This window comes from Alosa pseudoharengus, unplaced genomic scaffold (assembly GCF_046254945.1).
Source record: "Alosa pseudoharengus isolate Yale_2024_CS ecotype anadromous, Long Island Sound unplaced genomic scaffold, YU_APseudo_1.1 YU_APseudo_1.1_scf_9, whole genome shotgun sequence".
NCBI lineage: Eukaryota > Metazoa > Chordata > Actinopteri > Clupeiformes > Clupeidae > Alosa > Alosa pseudoharengus.
This window is the reverse complement of record NW_027468881.1, coordinates 24,503,462-24,525,791: the sequence shown is the minus strand read 5'-3', so window position 1 is coordinate 24,525,791 and position 22,330 is coordinate 24,503,462. Positions and strand designations below refer to the sequence as shown.

The 22,330-nt window shown below is 41.3% G+C and overlaps 1 long non-coding RNA gene across 1 annotated transcript; it reads left to right on the top strand.

Annotated features, from left to right (window-relative positions):
- Positions 1–9,586: 9,586 nt before the first annotated feature.
- On the top strand, positions 9,587–10,936 carry LOC143114952 (uncharacterized). Its single transcript, XR_012985016.1, has 5 exons — positions 9,587–9,733; positions 9,946–10,003; positions 10,123–10,420; positions 10,502–10,725; positions 10,816–10,936. It is a non-coding gene; the product is annotated as an uncharacterized LOC143114952 (long non-coding RNA).
- The last annotated feature ends 11,394 nt before the right edge of the window (positions 10,937–22,330 follow it).

Below are 22,330 nucleotides of genomic sequence, written 5' to 3'. Positions count from 1 at the left end.
GCCCGAGCACCTGCGGGCCGCAACCCGTGACATGTCGGAATCCAACAAAGCCCCGACGTGGTGCGTGTGTGAAATGTACATATTTGATGCGTGGGCTATTTGCTTTTGTATTTTATTTTCTGCCACATTTACTCGCTTGGCCAGGTGGGGGCGCTATGCCAGGCAGGCCCATTGGGTGTCTGGATATCATCATAATCATAATATCTATTAACCTGAAAAGTTTCAGACCATTTATTCAAAGCATAGAGCATTTCTGGCACATTTCCTGCTTGGCCAGAAGGTGGCGCTATGCTAGGCCTGTGAATTACGCATGTGAATATCATCACAATAATGATATACAATATTTTATAAAGTTTCAGATCAATCACTTAAGGCATTTTCCATTTCTGGCACATTTCCTGCTTGGCCAGGTGGTGGCGCTATGCCAGGCAGGCCCATTTGGTGTCTGGATATCATCATAATCATGATATCTATTAACCTGAGAAGTTTTAGACCATTCATTCAATGCACTGTGATTTATGACACATTTCCTGTTTATGTGGTGAGATATTAAAATCATATCAAATATATTACAACATTCAAAAATACCTTCACAATTTAACATCAGCGACATCTTGGCATAATGTTTGCCAAATTTCTAATGAATCTGACAAACCGTCTAGGAGGAGTATGTTCAAATTGATCATATGACATCAGTATAATTGTCATTCTTTCTGTTGCCAGTTGGTGGCGCTATGCCAAACATGCATTATGGGCATGTGAATATTATCATTAACATGGTCTTCCATGACCTGTGAAATTTAAAACATTTCAAGCCATGTATGGTTAATTATGACACATTTATTGTTTATGTGGAAGGGTATTAAAATTAATAATTTCGCCATTTTGTCAAATTACAACATATCAAAAAAACGCTTCACAATTTATCATCAGGAACATCTCGGCGTCATGTATACCAACTTTGACATGAATCGGATCAACCGTCTAGGAGGAGTACGTTAAAATTGATCATGTCCATAACGCACAAAATCTCAATTACCTCACTTCCTGTGGGCGTGGCTAATGGCATGTTAATACAAAAGTTGTTTGTTTTTGGGAGTTACATACACCCACCAAATTTGGTGTGTGTATCTAAAACTATATGCCAACCACAAGTCACTGTGACGTAAGGGGGCGCTATGGAGTTCCTGGGCAACGCCCGGTGCCAAGCTTTTATCCCTGTCTATTCACTGTACCACTTGATGTGTGTGTTAAATTTCATGCGTTTTCGACTATGTTAACCACCTCAAAATATTTGCCAACCACGAGATCAGTCACCTAAGGAGGCGCTAGCGAGTCCCTGGGCCACGCCCGGGGTCAAGCTCTTGTACCTAACTGCGATGCATGACACCTGACGTGTGTGCCAAATTTCAAGAGGTTTCGACCATGTTAACCACCTCAAAAACAGGAAAGCAAAAAAGTGAAATAACAATAATAATAATAATAATAATCCTTACAAAAACAATAGGGCCTTGCGCCCTTCGGGTGCTCGGGCCCTAATAATAATAATAATCCTTACAAAAACAATAGGGCCTTGCGCCCTTCGGTGCTCGGGCCCTAATAATCCTTACAAAAACAATAGGGCCTTGCGCCCTTCGGTGCTCGGGCCCTAATAATAATCCTTACAAAAACAATAGGGCCTTGCGCCCTTCGGTGCTCGGGCCCTAATAATAATACTTACAAAAACAATAGGGCCTTGCGCCCTTCGGTGCTCGGGCCCTAATAATAACTTATTACTATATTGCAGAAGGCAAGTAGTAGGCAAGCAATAGGCAGTGTACTGTACATATCTATCAAACCACCTAGATGGTGAGGGTGGCACAAAACAAGGTCAGGGAGGCCTTCATGCATTGTAGAATGTTTTGTGGTCGGAAAAAGTTTGAGAACTCATGCACAAGGCTATTGATTTGAAGGCCCGTTGAAACTACAATAAATAGGTCCAAAAATTAGGTTTATTGTGTGTGTGACTGTTCAGTACTGTTCATATTGACATTTTAAAAGCAGACTTAAAAGTAGGGTTGGGTATCATTTGGGTTTTATCCGATACCGGTGCTAAATCGATACTTTTAAAACGGTGCCGGTGCCTAAACGGTGCTTGAACCGGTAGGCCTACTTTGTTTATAAATTAAAATGGTCTAAAGCATGAATTGCTTTTTTGTATTGATAAGACAAATTTGAACATGAAATTGAACTGTTATATTCAATTTACTATCAATATCTCATTGCTCCTACGCATAATACATTTAAATGTTAAAACAGCTTGCCATGGATGCACATAAGCTCTGCTTTCAAGTTTACCCAGTGTAGGCAGTTTGCCATAAGGTATGTTAAAACCGCTTGCCATAGAACTCCCAGGTCATTGACAACGGCATTTGCAAGCAAGCTTATCTAAAAAAACAGGGACTCTACTTTCCAGTTAATTCATTTCAGTGTGTTCCCAAATGCTTCAAGAAATGTCATGTCTTCCCCCATAACACGCAATAGTTTTGAACATGTAAGGCTACATTATGTCGGTGTTGAAGTGTTTAGATCAAGGGTCTCAAACACCCGGCCCGCGGGCCAAATCCGGCCCGCGACGTATGTCAAAATAATAATGTAATCCGGCCCTTGAGACTTTTTAATTGTGACAAACAACGATACTGATTAAAATAGACGATAGTTCCAAGTACGGTGACAAATCTCATTTGTAGGGTAGACTGAGTACAGTTGAGACACTTTTTGCCCACACAAAATCAAACAAAAAATAGATACTGAAAAGAAGTGATTTTCCACACAACATTCCACATGTAATTTCCTTAGCTTGTAGACTCAAGTATAATCAATCAATAATACCCATAAGTAGTTTATATTTTCCACAATTATGTCATAAACATAAGGTGCATTTTTTGTCTTGACTGTGTCTCAACTGTACCCTTTAGAGTACAGTTGAGACACCTACCTGGTACAGTTGAGACACCAATCTTTAATGATGTATAGTTAACTAACCGTTAGTTGGAAAGTTGAATAAATAAAAACATAGCAATTGCAAAGTGTTTGTAGTTCAAATTCATTCATTTCATTTAAATTAGCTTTGGTTAAAAGGAATACATCATGAACAAAATGTGACACAGGAACAGATAGCGAACAGTAGCCTACCAATGGAATGTTCAAGTAGCCTAACACAATCCAATGTGTGTCTCAATTGTCCCCCGCTGACCACCTCACACATTTCTCTAGATTTTGCAACAACCTTACATGGCACAATGCCATAAAATATGCCAGTTTTTAGGACACAGAATAATGTTTGTAATGATACCAGTTACGCTTAACAGTAACATAAGTGTAATGAGCTATTCATTGTCGAAGGTGCATGGTGAAGTGAAATTCTTACTTTAGAAAAAAAACACTTGCCGATATCCTTGGATGGGAGATACTTGTGTCGTTCAAATTTCCCATGATCAAAGAGGGCACTAATATGCATGTGCATAGCAAAAATCACAACTTGGGCTTGCTGTGCAAGCAAGATATTTAAGGTGTCTCAACTGTACACATGTCTCAACTGTACTCAGTCTACCCTACTCTGCTCCACTATGTGCTAGACATCCAGAGCTTCATTCAAACCCAAAATCGCTGCGCAAAGTTTTCAGGAAATACTTGTATTACACGCGAGAAACACAAAGACGTGCATTTGTAATGACGCGGAAGCGATGCAGGCCATAGTGTTGCATAAATTGAAGCAGAAATTAAGCAGAAATAGGCCTACACCAAATGTTGAAAAACGTTTACGTGTGATAAAGTCTTAGGTAGGCTATGTTATTCACCTATTCTAAATCTGAAGGAGAATATCCTTTTGGAGATTATGATCGATCGTCTATTGAATGGAGGTGCATCTGCGTGTATACGACGGCATAATAAGCATGGCATACCATGCTTATTTCGACCCTCTGCCCAACATAGCTTGGAGGTTGCAGTGGTAATCGTGATGATAGTGTCCGTAATGGACGTGGTACAGACAGCATGGTAGAAATAGGGCTCTAAACTACAAAGTCACCTGCAATATGATGCAAACTTCTGGGTACTCAGATTACCCGCGATAGGAACTGATTTAACCAGAATACTTTATTGTAGGCCTTGTGGTTTAGAAACCATATACATCTTAGGTGTTGGTATACATCTTAGGTGTTTTCCTGTTAATTTGTTATGTGGGTAATATGAAAAAAGTAAAGTAAACCTGCTCAAATATGTTCATCCAGTATTTATTGAAAGATGCATAATTTGAGGTGCTTGCCATCCAGTGGCAAATTAGATGGGTAAATTTACCCCCTTCATAAACTTTTTGTTTTACTCAAAGATTTTTACATTTACAGTAGGACTTTATCTCTGACCACTTTCAAGCCATGGCCTTTTGACATTTTGATATAAAAATCCAATGGTGTTGCTTAAACTATTTTTATTTGGTGTGAAACACACACATACCTGTTTTTATGCTTTTCATTTGTTTTATAATTTGTATTAATATTTATTTAATAATTATTTTATTTATAAGCTAAGGTTGCTAGCACAGGTGTCTAAAACTAGATAAAAACACTTGCACTTGCTGTTTGCAGTTTTGTGTGGTATTTGAAAAAAAGAACAATGCATTTTCAGAAATAGCCGGCCCTCCAATCAGATGACGTTGGCAGAATTGGCCCCCAGCTCATTTGAGTTTGAGACCCCTGGTGTAAGGTATACTGTTGATGTTGTTTCATAGACTTTTGCTTGTGTGTAGTTAGGCCCACTGCTAGTTTTTGACAGAAGCTCGTGATATCACTTTAAAGTAAGCTACTTGGGCTCACGCAAGCTTGTCAAACACTGTCCACTCGCCTATGTGGTGCACCCCTCTGGTTTATACATCCAGTGTTCATGTTAGCTAACTGTATCTGGATGTGTTGCTATCAGAGCAAGACGTTAGAGATGGCGCATGACATGCAGTGATGCCTCGTAAAAAAAAAAAAAAAAAAAAACACGATTTAAGCACCGAAATGAGGCACCGAAATCCACGTTGTTATTCGATACAGTTACTACCATTTGCGTCGGCACCGGTGCCATATTAGAACCGTGTTTCGGTGCCCAACCCTACTTAAAAGTAACTCAAAAGTTACTTTCTCTAGTAACTAATTACTTTTGATATACAGTAATTGGTAACGTAATTGAATTACTTTTGAAAGAAGTAACTAGTAACTGTAACTAATTACTAATTTTCAGTAACTTGCCCAACACTGATTGTTGTCTATTCAATGTTTTGAATGTATTGGAAAGAGAAACATTGTCTGATCTTAGTCTATACCTCTGTTTGTTTGTTTATGCAAAGTACACTCTGGCACCCACACAGACACAAACGAAGCCATGAAGCTCACCGAAAGGGCCCACACACACCTACACACACAAGGGTGGTTCCATGCATGGGGACAACCACTCAAGGTGATTCCAATGGGACTAGTGTTTTGTTTTGTTTACAATAACCTAGAGATAGGAACTGAATATGAAACAAACAACCATTAATGAAATGTGGAAAACATCTATGCTGTGTCTTGCTTATATGCGTTGAAGTTATTATATATATATTACTTATATGCGCTGCAGTTACTTATATGCTGCTGTGTGGCTACATTCAAGACAACCCGAGTCCTACAACGTATCTCTTTTAACAACAACTCATGGTTAATAGTGGGGTTGGAGGTCTAGTAACACATTATTGTTCTGTATCACCATATGATGTGAAATAGAACAGAGGAAGAAGTATCATTGAATAAAACAAAAAAGTATCACAGTTAAAGCCTGGTAGCCTGGAAGGCAGCCAAACTTAAGCCCCGGCCACAAAATTTGAGGTCGGGAAGTTATGATTTACCGCTATGGTTTTTGGCACACCCTACTGGCTGCGAGTAGTAGGGGTGCTGTTACCTGCCATTTTCTGTGTTTGCTCCCTAACCAGGTGATCCAATTAGCCAGGATGTGGTGCACCTGGCCAGCCTCTTCAAAAGGCACATTCTGGACCTGGTCTGCAGAGTAGTGATGGCGAACTGAAGCTTTCTGAACCAGTGAAGCTTTCAATCCAATTGTATCGAAAAAAGGTTCTTTACTCAAAGCTTCAGAACTCTATGAGGACCTCTGCTGGTGAAAGTTAAGGATAGCATTGTGTCACAGTGTTTCAGACATTAGCCATGAATGTCTTTGAGTTGAAGATTAATAAATGTTGAGCATGAATTAATGGATAAATAAATAATGTCATAAATAGGCCTAACTAAGCCTATTTTGTACCCTGCATAAATACAAATGTAATTGCCTTCTCTACAAAAACAATAAAGGTAGTATTTTGGCTGTGAACATTTCTTGTATTTGTAAACAAATACATACATTTAAGAGGGAGATGAATAAAGAATGGGCATGCACATTGCACACACATTTCTGTGATTATATTGAGTACGTAGCCTAGACCAATTGTAACCTGGGTTGTGTTGAAACTGTGCGATTAAGTCCTCCACACGCCTGGACTCGAACCCGCGAAACAGACGCACCTTGGAACGGGAGTCGAGCGTGCTGACAATTGAGCTAAAAGCCCGGGCTATAAGCTTTTGTGTCAGCAGCACTATTGACTCTGTTGGCTCTCCTACTTCAACAACCCACAACGGCGCGCCCCGTGTCGTGCAACTTTAATGCTTTGAATTAAATTTCGAAGCAGTCACATGTGTGAAACAAAGCTTCGGACGTCACTGATCACGTGATTATCAAAAACGAATCAAGCTCCGATACAAAGCTTCACTCCAAATTGGTTTATATCTTCGATACACGAAGCAGGGGGTAACATCACTACTGCAGAGCATACCTTGGGTTTTTCTGGCTGGTTACCACTTCGCTGGATTCCAGTCATTTAACGTCTTTCGAGAGTTTTTGCCATTTTTTGAGCCTGCTTTTTGCCCTTTTTAGGGAACGTAAATAAATACCCCTTTTGAGCCTAAATCCAGTTGTTGTTTTCCAATTTATGTGGCGGTTTTCCTTTGGGGAACCGTAACAAGCACCTATGCCTGAGCAGTTCAGAGTCACGGTTTGGACCAGAAATCCTGAACTGTTTTAGCCTGGCGAGCCAGACCCACATTATAATGTAGGGTCTGGGCACTCACGTTCGCAGTGCTCAGTCCAAGGGGCGGGATAATCAGTTGTCTTTCAAATTCCCTCTGCACGCAGTAGGACGCAATAGGATATTTGTTTTCAAGTAGCAGGGAATTCAAGCCAAACCGTTGCAACTCTGCCATCAATCATTATGTTAAGCCCAACAAACGACTCTATACACGATTTCAATGCCAGATTTAGTTTCGATTTCTAGAGCTCACAAGTCAACGGAGAGTTGCTAGACTAGCCCTGGCAGCAAATGTAATTCTAGATTTCTAGGCTAGAACTGTTTTGTTCAGAGCTGAAAATGCAACTGTTTGTCGGAAGACAGATGTAGGTTGCTAGTGACAAAATATTAGCTTTCAGTATGGTACAATGTCTTTGTAAGTGACATTTAATTAAAAAGTGTTTAATACTTCCTAACAAAAATACTGTTGCTAAAAGGTAGACCTGTAGATTTCGCTACCACGTCTGTTGTATAACATATAGACAATGCAATAACCAGAAAACAACGTTAAGGCATTTGTGGAGAAGAACCCCTGTATCGGATGAAACACACACCATAATCCTATCCCAATGGAGCAGTACACAGTAAAAAATGGGGTGTTAATATTTCAGAGTAAAGTTATTTAAACCCAGATGGAGTATTTTCAACATTTTGGAGAGTAAAGTTGCTCTATCAGTGGAGTTAAAAGTAAGAGTAAAATTCTGCAGACATGCAGTGAAAAATTCAACTCTACAGCGTGATGAATAGGTTACCCGCCACTCTGCTGCTGTAGGCCAACTACCGAGGCTGAAGGACGACTGCGAAGGAGTAGCCAACTGATATTGTCAGGTAAGTAATGTTAACATTTCTGTGTTGTGAACAACAAACCGGTCTTTTTTCAAATGTACATTAGGCTATTTTTGTTGTTGTGTTAGTTGCAAGCAACCATCTCTAACGTTATCGTTATGTCGTCGATTTCCATATGGCGGTAACGGTAACTCCCCACCTTGTAAATTAGTGAGTTCGTTACAGTTAACGTTATCAGCTGGCAAATTGGGCATTAGTTCAAATGTTCGACACATCAGTTCAGACCAAGGTTTTCCCCGCATTGAGGTAAGAAATAGGCCTACTGTCCGTTTTCTAGAGCTAAGCATCAGTTCGTTTGAAGCCGCTAACGTTACGTTGGCAGTCTGAAGATAGATTGTGCTTGTCATGGTGTAACGACAAGGGAATGTAGGCTAGCTTACTATAAGCAAGCTAGCATCCAGTAACTCTTTTCTGTCTTTCTTTATGGTGGATGTTGTTAGTGTTGCAATATTTTCATCAATGAAGTTGGTAAGAATGGTAAATGCTTAAAACAGCGTTAGCTCAGTCGCTAACAACGCAACCTTTATAAGATTTTAGCTGTTGTTCGCTAACGTTAGTTTCCCAACACTATTCTATTCTAGCGTTTTCATGCTGGTAACTTTACTGTTAGCATACTATTGGTCTCATAGTTAATGTTAGTGTTATAAAACGATAGCTTAGTTCACTGATTGCATGATGGGTTCGTTTAACGTGGCTTAACCATTTTAACTGTTACTGTTTACAGAAACCAGAGCGAATTGAAATAGCTAATGAATGAGCTAGCTAACTCAATTTGCTAGCTAATGGGACAAGAAGCTAGCGCCTCATTTACGTGAACTTCACGTCACCCAATTTGCTGCGGAGTATAAATTATTCAACCAGCACGACTTTGCCTTCTGTAACCTTTGTAGTTACAGTGTACTCTATTTTGCATAGAAAAACGAATAGGTAACTCTCTTAGTTGAACTAGCTTAAATTATGATTTTTGATATATATTTTTACCTCTATCAACAGGTGCACAATGCTTTTGCGTGTTCAGTTCAGGGAGAGCAAAAATATGTGAAGCTGTCTGAACCAACATTTGACGCTTTCTTGAAAGAAGGTGAGTAGGCTACATTAGATTAAAGCAATATCTCACTCTATTGCAAGAGTACAGCATTAACCTATTATATTACGAGAACTAGTTAACTTTGTCTTTAAACATTTTTGTGAATACATGAGGCTAAGTTAAATAATTGTTATTTGACCTTTGGTTCTTGCAAGAAGGAAAAACATGGGGATCACCATCATTTAATTATTTCCCTTTTTCTTTTTTTTTGAACCAGTTTGCCTAAAATTCAACATACCAGAGAGCAGACAGCCAGACATTAAGGTGTATGACCAGTCTGACACAGAAGTTGACTCAGGGGTTTTTGAAGAAGTATTTAAGTAATCACCTGGAACCTTTCGAATCATTCTAGGCGATGAAGGACGGTACTCATTCAGACAATTTCGAAATGTGTTTATTTAGTTTAAAGGCTGGAATGAGAACATTTATCGTCTTAAAAATAACAGCCTCATGTAATATATTTCTATGTTTTGTACAAATTAACAGCTGCCTCTCAATCATCATGCTTAGTAACATCTGATGACACCGTCGTTCAGAATTTCTCTCTGTGTGACCCTAATGAAGAAGCAGCCGCTGGTGAACAAAGCCATCCTAAAAGGCCATGCCGAATAAACTATAAGGCAAAAACGGTAGGTAGTGGAAATTGCTGCTAAGTCCAGTCTGAATGTTATATCATATCATGGGAAGTGTTTTTTAAATAACTATTTTCAGTGTTACATATGGTTTTAAAATGACTAAAATTGCATTTTATTCCACCTAAAGTTGATTGAAGAAATTCTAACATCAAAGCCTGGTGGTGAACTCATTATGCAAGAGTATGGAAAAAACAAATCTTTGACAGATGCCACCAGAAGACAGATGATTAACATACTTGCTGCTGAGATGACAGAAACACATGGGTAAGCATTACATATGTAGATGGGCTGAAAGAAACATTGTTATTATTTACAGTAACAGTAATGTAAATTGGTTTGTACAATATCAATTGAAAGATGTTATCTTTGAATTCATATGCTAGGACATCACCCCCCAAAAGTGTCGGAGTGACTTATGCCCAGGGGATAGTCGCCTTGTTTCCCTATCTGGAAGACCCATACTCACAACATGATATGTAAGTATAAGGGCCATTGCAACATTATGCACGTATTCACTCTCTGAACTGTTGTAGTACTCTTTTGTGTGTAATGTATTTATAATCACATAGGAACATTACTACGATCCGAAGAGTGGTTCTGGATACCTTGCATGGCGATTAAAGACCATACAAACAAAAACTGCAGAGGAAAGATGCGCTTCAGTCAGCAAATCTCCAAAAGGTATGTTTACTGATCAGTAACAATGATGTTGGTGATTTGTGGATTGTGCAGAAAGTCTTTGACATTGTATTTTGTCTTAAGTTGGTGGGCCAGGCCATGGTCGACAACCCTTCACCTTTGACAAAGTGCCATCTGATGAGGATGTGGAAGCAGCTATTAGTGTTTTGAGACACTCTGCTGATGAAGACACTGTCCATGAGATGATGAAAACGACCTTCATTTATCGGCAAGCAATGGTCAATGATGAAAACAAATCATCAGATGTCTTATTGGTCTTTCCACGATTTCTGGACACACCAGGACTGGTACGACATCTCAGTTAGCTGCATCACTAATATATCCAATGCAGCATCAGTTATCACTCATCACTCATGTCTATGTGTGTTGCATTGCAGGTGGAACAAGATTTCAGACTTCTGTTTGGTGAGACCACAGCCAACAAATTCTTAGAGAGGTGGCCAACCACTTTCAAAGCAAAAGTAATAAAGGAGAGCCATGGACTTGTACCCACCACTGAACTCTTGGACTTGATGCACAATGCTGAGTAGTCAGCTGCGCAAGTTGAGAATGGTAAGAATCAAACCTTTTTACTTCATATTGTTGATTATGTAGGTCTGCAGTACACATTTTGGTAATTGTGCAAGTTGATAATTGAATACTATTATGGCATAATGTTAATCAGATGTTTCTTTACTTATTTGTAGGCTGGGACAGTGACATGTCTGCCATCTTGCTGCTGCTACATCTGCTACCTCCATCTGCACAAGGTCGAAAGAGTCTGGGAAAGATGTCTGCATCTCAAGCTATAGATCAGCTCATCAGATTTCAAAAGGTATGCTTGGCAGTTGTTAAAATATATATTTCCTATCACTTCAATCTCATGCACAGTTTGAGGTGATCTGATTTATTGTTAGAGATTAGTTACTAAAACAATTCTGTTGAATTTATTTTGTTGTAGGTTGGAACCAGTGTGCAGCAGCATCTAGACAACATCACCCAAAGTACTCAGCCCTACCTTCTCGCCCAGGGATCCACACAGAGCAGCATTCACTCCTACTTCGTTGTGATTGACAAGCATGCGCTTCAATGCAAGGCAACAGGTTCAGTTGGAGCTTTTGAAGAACTCTTTAAAGCCCATTATGTGTCTTTGGTATGTCATACAGTTCTTCCTTGAGCAGCTTTTACACTTTTGTGCAAACAACTATCTATAACATTGATCTGGGGGAAACAAAGGAGACTCCAAGAGTTGTCGAGTTGCGTGCAAGAATTGTGCGTTAGTTGATGTTTCTTTGCAAGCACAAAAAAAAAAATCGAAAGTGACCAAGGAAGTCCTTGTCTTTTCTTTGGTAAGCATTGTGTAGTATTTTATTTTTAAGTGTTATTATTTTTGTTTTTATAGACAAAGCAAGAGGGCAATGTGTTTGCAATGTGAATTCACATATTTACAATAAATGCTGGTGCTGTCATCTTGTGTTTTTGTTTTTCTCTTTTCATTAGATATTAGTTCATTATTGTAATTCATTAACACCACATCATAAGATTTACATTAAAAATAACACTGTAGAGAAATTAAAAGTAAATATTATTACACTTTAAAGTGTGTTTTTTTTTTAAAGTAAATTTGTAGTTAAATTAACTCTATAAAGTGTAATCACATTACTCTTAACAGTGTAATTCGACTACAGTGTTAAATATTTTTACACAGGTCATTGTTGATTTTTACACAATATTGAGTAGAATTAACTCTGAAAATCTTACACTGGCTACAGAGTAAATTTTACACTAGTTTAGGGTGGGACCAAATGTTATCTGACACAGAGTTAAATTCAACTCTTAAAGAGTAAAATTAACACTTCTGTTTTTACTCTGACAAGAAATGAGCATGGCTACGTCAGGCTACTCGACAGGTTTATTGTGGAGATAAAACTGCAGCAGGTTGTGGTTGTGCCTCTATCCCACTCAATGCAAATTTGTGGAGAGGAGAATACCTACAGTACGTCACAGGGGATTCTGCTTCATGTCCTGCAGTAGAGAGCATATAAACAAAGTTCTGGAAGAGAATGTGTTGTGTCTGCACTTGGAACCACACCACTAGGTGTCAGTGTAATGTAGCATTATGGGGTTCTGATATAGCCTGGAGAAATGAAGAAGTGTGAGTTCAGATGTAGAGTGTATGTGCTACCATGTTGAATGCTATAGAAATGAGTTATAGTGAATACGTCGGCCTCCTGTGCTTTCATTACTTTCAACATAACAAATTGGCGACGAGGAACTTGCTCCCGCAGTTTTTTTTTTTCACTTTTTGCAACACTACTTCGATTTTGGACTATGGCTACTACAACGCCGTTTCCCAATTTTTTCCTGCCTGCCCCGGGGGAGCCCGCCATTCCATTCAAGTCGTGGGAAAAGATGTTCATGAACTATTGCTTGGTTATCGATGTGGAAGGACAAAAGTGGACTGGGCCAAGACAACGTGCTCTTCTACTTCACTGTCTAGGCACGGAGGGCCAAAGGATATTCTACACTTTACCGAACACTGGAGATACGTTGGCATCTGTGCTAACTGCTTTGCATGGCTACTTCACACCTAAGGTAAATGTTGTAGTGGAACGTCACACATTTAGAAAACGAGTCCAGCTTGCCGATGAGTCCATAATTCAATACGTTACTGCTCTGCGTCAGCTAGCCACTACCTGGGTATTTCCCAGAATTGGGGCCTATTTCTGTCCACAGGGTGTAATTCTATTAAAAACACATTAAATCTAATAATGTTTAGCATCACTAATTAGTATAAAGAAAAACAAGCCTAGACTTTTTTAATGGTTGCTCCTACTCATGATTTAGACACATTTTATTGGTGTTTTATGGTACAATATCAGTGTTTTGGTGTTGTCCGCAACCAGAGTTTTCACATATTGTGCCATATCTCAAACATTATTTATCAAAAATTAATTAAAAAAATCATGCATATGAATTAAATGTTATCTGAACTAATGAACTGCATGCACACATTATGCATATATATGCATTTCCTGCTTTATTTTGCTTAATGTATACCTGTCCCATGGTTTAGCCGTCATTACCAGCACACTCTACATAAAAGCACTTTGCTACTGTTTTTTAATCAAAAAAATATTTGGTAACCATGGTCACCTAATATCACAGTGGAATACATGGGTGTCAAGCAGAAAGATTGATGCCTTGATGTCCAGAAACATAAGAAAATCTACTCTTTATCCCTCGTTTTGGGCATGTACACTTATTATGTGTCATTACCATACGCATTGTATTTCTGTATTTTTGAATATTCCTGAAATTTTAACATTATTTTAATAGTTTAAATGATGTACATTACATGTAGAAAGCTAGCTACACTTGCATGGTGATAATTTTTGCTTCTCAGGGTAGTTTTTCGGTATAAATGTCATCACCAGCACAGTCATTACCAGCACATTATAGCTTGAAATGTAGTGGTAATGACGACTGTGTTGGTGATGACATTTTTGCAGATACATTTAAAGTACTCCTTTTAAAAGAAATAAGTTTTTTTTTTCACAAAGTCAGTTCAACTTGGGTTTCTAAATTATAAACATTTAATTGCAATAGATTACGATCAGTGATTTGTCATCACCGCAACAAATGTCATTACCAGAACTGCAATGTCATCACCATCACCATGCATATTTTTGCCAATAGATTATGTATAAATTACAATAAATTACATTAATTAGATATTTTTGACAATGTTGGACAGTCTAAATTGCCACTGGATGAAAACAGATATGATATATGGCATTTATTTCAAATAAATGAAATTCCAAGCCAGGGTCGAGTGAAAAAATAAAAAAATAAGATACTTAAACGACTATAATTCATGTTGTAAGTAAAATTCAACAATTCTAATAAGTTCAAGATAAAATAGACTTCATGTGAAACCATAATTGATCGATCATTGATTGACCATTTCATCTTTAAAATGTACATATTAGATGATGTGATGGTAATGACATTTACCTGAAAAATGACAACAAATCATAAATTCCCTTATATTGTGGTCTCAACCAAGCTCACAAGGTTACTCCTATCAAAATGACTGATAACTTGATGCATACCAATTAGTAAAATTTAGAATTTTATTTTTCAAAATTTCAGTTACCCAAATAGGCCCGAAATCTGAGAAATGCCCACCTGTGAGTTTGATAACTGTGAGGACATGATACGAGACAAGCTAGTGGAACATGTTGCAAATCCACGTATAAGAGAAAGACTATTGTTAAAGGAAAAATTGACGCTGGAGCAGGCTATTACTATTGCTAGTCAGATGGAGTCTGCTGGAGAACAGGCAAAGTGCATGACTACCCGTAGCTTGCCTGTGCATGCAGTCCAAGTACAAGGCAAAGTGAAAAGCAGGCAGCCGCGCAAGTATGTGCGATCGGGATCAGCAGCCAGCCAATTCACCGCCAGCTCTCCTCCTGCTACACCCTCACGCTCATGTTTTCGCTGTGGGTCGGATAAACACCTAGCAAATGTGCCTGAATGCCCAGCGAGTAAAGCAGTGTGTAAAACGTGCAACAAGAAAGGACATTTCACGCGTGTGTGTAGGTCTGCACAGACTCATAGTGTGCGTCAAGTGAGCACTGAATATACACTGCTCTTACTGCAACAGTCAGAGTCGCCAGCTAAGCTCCATTGCACTGTGGACATTTGCGCTGGGACAGCACAAAAGACTGTTAAACTGACAGTAGACACTGGAGCGTCAGTGTCTGTGTTACCAAAAGGCATATTCGAGGAAAACTTCAAGGGAGTGCCATTACAGCCACCTGCAGCTCGCCTGGTTACATACTCACAAACTCCAATCAAAGTGCTGGGTTGCATGCCTGCAACAGTAGTGAGAAACAATGATGTATGTAAAGTGAACCTTTATCTAACAGAGAATGGAACACCATTGATGGGGATGGATCTGATTGCTGCTCTTAAGCTGCGCATTGAAGGAGGAACGGTTCTTTCTGCCTTACCTGCCTACAACTCACCTGCCTCCTGCCCAGTCATGCAGCTCTCTACAGCCAGTGAGGATTCTTCAGCCATGGGTTGTGCTAAAGGATTCATGCACAAGGTCAAAGTTTCGGATTCTGCCTCACCTGTACGTCAGAAGCTCCGACGTCTGCCTTTCGCTGTTAGATCTGCTGTGTCTGACAAACTGAATTGACTGCTTTCCGCTAGGGTGATTGAACGTATTGACGCATCACCCTGGGTTTCACCCATCGTTGTGACACAAAAGAAAACAGGTGGCATAAGAATGTGTGTGGATCTTAGAGAACCAAATAAAGCTATAGTGGTGGACAGTCACCCTCTACCACATATGGAAGAACTGCTTGCTACTTTAGCTGGATCTACAATTTTCTCTACAATTGACCTGGAGAGTGCGTACCATCAACTTCCACTTCACCCAGATAGCAGAGATTTGACAGCGTTCATAACTCACGAGGGTCTTTTCCGATTCTGCCGTGTTCCCTATGGGTTAGCGTCCGCTCCCGCTGCGTTTCAGAAGATGATGTCTGTGGTCCTGGAAGGGGTGTCAAATGTCCAAAATTATTTGGATGACATAATATGCTTTGGACGTACACAAGCTCAACATGATGCTGCACTAGATGCAGTGCTGCAGCGCCTTCGGAATGCAGGCCTGCGCTTAAATGAGAAAAAGTGCCAGTTCAGACAGTCCAGCCTGCGCTTTCTTGGACACTTAGTGACTGCACAGGGAATTGAGCCAGATACAGAACATGTCCAAGCCATCACACAAGCACCTCCGCCAAAGGATGCAGTCAGCTTGTGTTCATCTCTTGGGATGCTTTTATGGTACAACAAATTCATACCCAATTACGCAACTGTGGTTGAGCCACTACGTGCCTGCCTTCGTAGTGACTCAGAGTTCAAGTGGACTGACGAGGCTGACAAGTGCTTCAGTGAGGTGAAACAGCTGTTGGTAGACAGCCCGGCATTAGCTCTGTATGATCCTGCTCTTCCATGCATCATTTCCACTGATGCCTCTGACTATGGCATAGGCGCCGTCTTCACACAGATTCACCCTAAAAACACTGAACGTACTGTTGCATTTGCATCACAAACTTACACAGACTGAAAGAAAATATGCAACCGTCGAGAAAGAGGCCTTGGCTTGTGTTTGGGCGGTTGAGAAGTGGAGGACGTACCTGTGGGGGCACAGCTAACAGTGTTAGTTGGTAACCAAATAGCATACACATTGCGCTACATGCTGCGTAGGCTACGTGCATTCTCTCTCCTGCTGATTTGCGTTCAGCCAAGTGCGTAATATTGCAAAAGTTGAAAAAATAAATGTGTTTATTGTAGCCTACAGAAAATAAATAGCCTATCATACTGTCAGTTAATTGCCTACAGTGCAGTGAAGAGTTTGGAGAGTAAAGTTATAGGGCAACTTGGAAGTTTTATAAAAATAATTTACGAACCAGAACATAAAGACCATGAAGCTTCTATTTCTTGCAGCTGTTAAAACACCCGCTAGATAGTTTAAATACCCACCAACATTCGTTTTTGCAGTAGGCCTAGATTATTTCTAAAAGTTATTTATCTACTACTGGCTGATTTATCAAACGAGTGCTTTCTCGTTCGTCCTCCGCAAACTACAGGTGTTTCGGTATAGATCCATTGAATAAGCGATGCCAAGCAATTTCTGTAACACTTTTTGTGACATTCAGCAAATATCTCCTCATTTAATGTAAGTTCCTTCGGCCTACGTTCTACTCTACGTGCAGTTGTCCTCCATCTCAGTTGCATCAGTTTTCTCATTTTGAAGGTTCTAAAACATTATTATGCTTCACTGAATCCTTCTCGTTTTCTTTCATTTGTCCAGCTAACTTTTCCATTGAACCTAGCCATTTATGATGGATTACACACTCGACATTCTGAAATGTCCTGCACGATCAAGGCCAAATTAAGTTATCACGCAGCCACTGTGTCAGCAGTATCAGTGCTGACGGTGACGGTGCGTTTCTGATGTCAGATTATTATGTAGGCTAGCCTACTAGACTGTTCTCACGTTGCAGCGCTTTACTTATATGAAGTAGCATTAATCAATATGAGGGGCAGAGGGGGATAAATGTTGTCCCCCCCGACGATAAAAATAATTTAGCAGAGGTAGGGATAGGAAAACCAGAGGGGGGGAAATCCTAACCATCCCCCCCTACAAATCGCACCCTGAGTATAAGTATAAGTATATATACTTTTTTGATCCCGTGAGGGAAATTTGGTCTCTGCATTTAACCCAATCGGTGAATTAGTGAAACACAAACAGCACACAGTGAACACACAGTGAGGTGAAGCACACACTAATCCCGGCGCAGTGAGCTGCCTGCTACAACGGCGGCGCTCGGGGAGCAGTGAGGGGTTAGGTGCCTTGCTCAAGGGCTCTTCAGCCGCAGCCCACTGGTCGGGGCTCGAACCGGCAACCCTCCGGTTACAAGTCCAGAGTGCTAACCAGTGGGCCACGGCTGCCCCTAATGCACTAAAATGCCCTAAAATGCGCAATGAACTGAGTGTACATGGAAATTTAGTGCTTTGTGTGTCACGCTTAGTGGTGCCCATAGCTTTAAGGAAAACACTAGTTGTGCTGGCGCATGAGAACCACCAGGGCATAGTAAGAACAAAACAACGTCTGCGTGAGTTGTATTGGTCTCCTGGAATGGATGCAATAGCCCAGTCTTACATCTCAGCCTGCACACTCTGCCAAAGCGTAGATCACACAGCAAAGACCTTCGCTGCACCACTACAGCCAGTTCCTCTTCCTGCAGCCCCGTGGACAAAGTTAGGCCTTGACATAGTAGGACCATTTGAAACGGCTAACTGGGACTGTAGGTATGCCATTGCTATTACTGATTACTATTCAAAATGGCCTGAAGTGGCATTTACATCGTCTATTACCAGTGGGGCTTTAATCGGCTTTCTCACTACGACCTTTAGTCGTTACGGCAACCCTGAATGTGTAGTGACAGACAATGGGCCACAACTGACTTCCACTGCGCTTTCTACATTCCTTAAGTAACGCAACATCGCACAGATCAAAGTGTCTGTGTATCACCCCGCATCTAACGGAGCTGTAGAAAGATTCAATCGAGTTCTTAAAAGCTGTGTGCAGCTGCCATCATCCAAGCTGCTCCATGGAAACAGGCGATGACAGAATTCCTCCAGACTTACCGAGCGACTCCTCACGGGTTTTTCATCTTTTGAACTACTGTTTGGTCGCAAAATGAGAACCAAACTTGCTATTCTGCCATTGCCAACATGTGAAAGCCGTGATGCTGAAGTACGCCATCGTGTGTCCACCCGCCAATCTCAGGTTAAGGCATATTGTGACAAAAAGAGGGGAGCGCGCACTCCTGCTTTTAAAGTAGGGGACAAAGTAAGAGTGAGGAAACAGACTCATGTTCCCAAATGACATCCCAGATTCACAGATCCAGTTGAAATTCAAAAGCAGGTGGGTCCCTGCACATACGGCTTGTCTGATGGGAAACTCTGGCATTCCTCTCACCTCACTCACGTACCAGACGCAGCCGTGACATCTGCAGATCAGCGCACTCAAGCACCTGACACAGCGGTGACCCCTGCAGATCAGCCTAGGAATGGAACAGCTGAAGACTGCGCACCTGAGAGAGACAAGAACGACCGATCTCATCCAGCCAGAGAACGGAGACCTCCTGAATGGTTGAAAGACTATAAAACTTAAGATGCAAGAAATCAGGACTGCGTCATATCCTTTCCAAGTTATGCTAGAGCTTAAATCTTTGACGCTCACTTTGTTAAAATAGCCTACAGTTAAATAATAGGTCCAGTGATATAGTTGTAGCGATCTCACCCTCAGACAAGATTGACCTTTGGCCAGGACGGCCATTTATTGGAACAGGAAGACTCATACTGACACAGACAACTACATAGGGCAACACAGGGGTAGTCTCAGCCGCACATGCTACACACAATAAGGGTTTACCACACACATCAACACAAGGATAAGCACATGAGGTACAACTAAAGAGACTAACACGCTAACAAATACACAACATGCTAAACGTAACTACAACTATTATAACCGACATTACACATTCTACCATTCACTCGCACTGCATTCTGGGAGACACTCATTCAACGTTAAACATGTACATCCACCGACGCTACATAACCCCCTCCCGAGCCATTGTCGTCCCCGGCAATGACAGCTCAGCTCACCGCTCGCGGCTGCGTCGGTGTCAATCCCAGTGCTTAGTCCAAGTGACCGGAAAGCCTCCGGCTGCACGATAACCCATCCCGACTGGAAGGGCTCTCGGCTGCCTCTGTCACGTCAGTTCTCCCCCGAACAAGCACCAGAACCGGCCAGACGTGGGTCGTGGTGTCGCTTGGGCCCTCGGTTTCCCGCCGTGCAGCTGCGCTACCCCAAACAGCAGCAAACAGTCCCACTGCAAGCCGAACCCCCGGATACGCTGGAACCCCTGGACGTTCGGTAGCCCCCTCTGGCTACTGTGACAGCTCGTGGCCGTTGCCACCTGTCCACAGTGTGCCGATCTCCAGGCGGTCAGCAGTCCACGTCGAGGTCCCTCCTCGCGCTGCCCTCTTGTAGAACTTTTGTCGGCTGTCTCTCGAGCACAACGATGCTCCACTGTGGCGGGAAATGGAGACCCCGACCCTCTCAGCAGGCTCGGGACACACAGAAACTCACACAAAACATGAAAAACATTGCGCAGACTTGCGTCAACCGGAACGTGCGCACTTAAAATCTCAAACAGTACACAAAACGATAGCTCCCAAGGCTCTACAGGTCGACGTTACCCTCTTGGTCACTAGCTGGAGCACCGCAAGCTCCCGAACTAGCAGCTATGACTCCATCACACTCTCGACCGGCAGCTGACGCTCTGGAAGTTCTTCCGTAGCTGGCGGTGTAAACCCGGCCGCTGTGGTCGTGTTCCAAGGTCGTCAGAGAGTTCGCGCTCTCTATGGATGAGATCCTCGGATGACGGCAGCATCGACATCGGCGTCGAGCCGGGAACTCCTCAGCCGGGGCCGCTTCCTCCAGCGCTGGCAGCTCTCGTCGGCTGTGCAGGGCTGGTCCCGCTGGTCGCCTGCACAGGTCCCGCGCCGGGCCGACAGGTCCTCCATCCTCCGAAGTGGCGAGCTCGGCGAGCTGGCTAGTCCTTAACAGGACCATTGGAACATCTGCTGAGGTTCGCCGCCATCTTGTTGGTCTGGTCTTCGGCCTTCTTCTCCGTTCTTGATCTGGCGTAGATCTTCGCGCCCCGGGAGGGGCCCATCCCACTTCTCTGACACCAATGTAGCGATCTCACCCTCAGACAAGATTGACCTTTGGCCAGGACGGCCATTTATTGGAACAGGAAGACTCATACGGACACAGACAACTACATAGGGCAACACAGGGGTAGTCTCAGCCGCACATGCTACACACAATAAGGGTTTACCACACACATCAACACAAGGATAAGCACATGAGGTACAACTAAAGAGACTAACACGCTAACAAATACACAACATGCTAAACGTAACTACAACTATTATAACCGACATTACACATTCTACCATTCACTCGCACTGCATTCTGGGAGACACTCATTCAACGTTAAACATGTACATCCACCGACGCTACATAGTGTTACAAGCCATGAGTTCCTTAGGTCTCTATCTTAGGTTTTGTTAAAGGCCTTATCTGTTCAGGCTCATACAGGAATTATATTTTGTACTGTACTTTACATAGGAAGTATTGTTTACGTTGTGGGGGGATGTTGTGTCTGCACTTGGAACCACACCACTAGGTGTCAGTGTAATGTAGCATTATGGGGTTCTGATATAGCATGGAAAAATGAAGAAGTGTGAGTTCAGATGTAGAGTGTATGTGCTACCATGTTGAATGCTATATAAATGAGTTATAGTGAATACGTCGGCCTCCTGTGCTTTCATTACTTTCAACATAACAGAATGAACCAAATTGCTCCTGTATCAGTTCTGACAAATTACTACCTTTTACAACAGAAGAAGAAAAAGGAGACTCTACAATGCAGTTATTTACACTTATGGTAAGAGCACATTTACTTCTATGGTTCTCTGGTGATTTTAGACTTGGGCTGAGAGGGTTTGGTTTTTACTCATCAAGAGATGAATACAAGATCATACAAGAAAAGCTACTTGGCCATGGAATGACTTAGCCAAATGTTTGATGTGGAATGTCTTATTGTGGCATTTATATCTTTAATTGCTTGGCCAAATATCTGTTGGATTAACCAAATTCGTAATATGTTCAAGTTCTTTCTGGCATGAGAAACATTTCAGTGGATAAACATTTTTATTTAGTATTAGTGTAATATTTAGATTTGTGTACAGTAATTGAGATCTACATTATTCATATATCAGTAAATGTTAATGACTTACCTGTTTTTCCAGATATCCATTCTTTTTGTGGGCACATGTGTCTCTTGTCCACTGCCTAAACATGTGACATGGCCCTGTTCTAGCTGTGAAGAAAAGTGTTCAAAACAATATATTAGGGAAAATGTTGAGGAAAAGATAACCAAGCGTTTCAGAAGGAAGGATTCCTAATGTAATCAAACATGCTCAGTGCAGTTCCACATGTAGAAACATAATTTCAAGTGAACAAGTGAAAGTTGAGCCAGTCCCAATTCAACACCAAGTTGATGTTTACTACGAAAGGCGTTGTCAAGATGGAAAATCTTACAAACTTGTACAAAATACAACAATGATTAATCTGGGTTGCACTTGTGTTGAGATACTGTAAGTGTACAAACTGTCCTGTAAAAAGCAGCATTCTTTAATGAAATGTACTGATCTCTGTTTTCTGTAAAAAACCCAACGAATCATTAAATAATA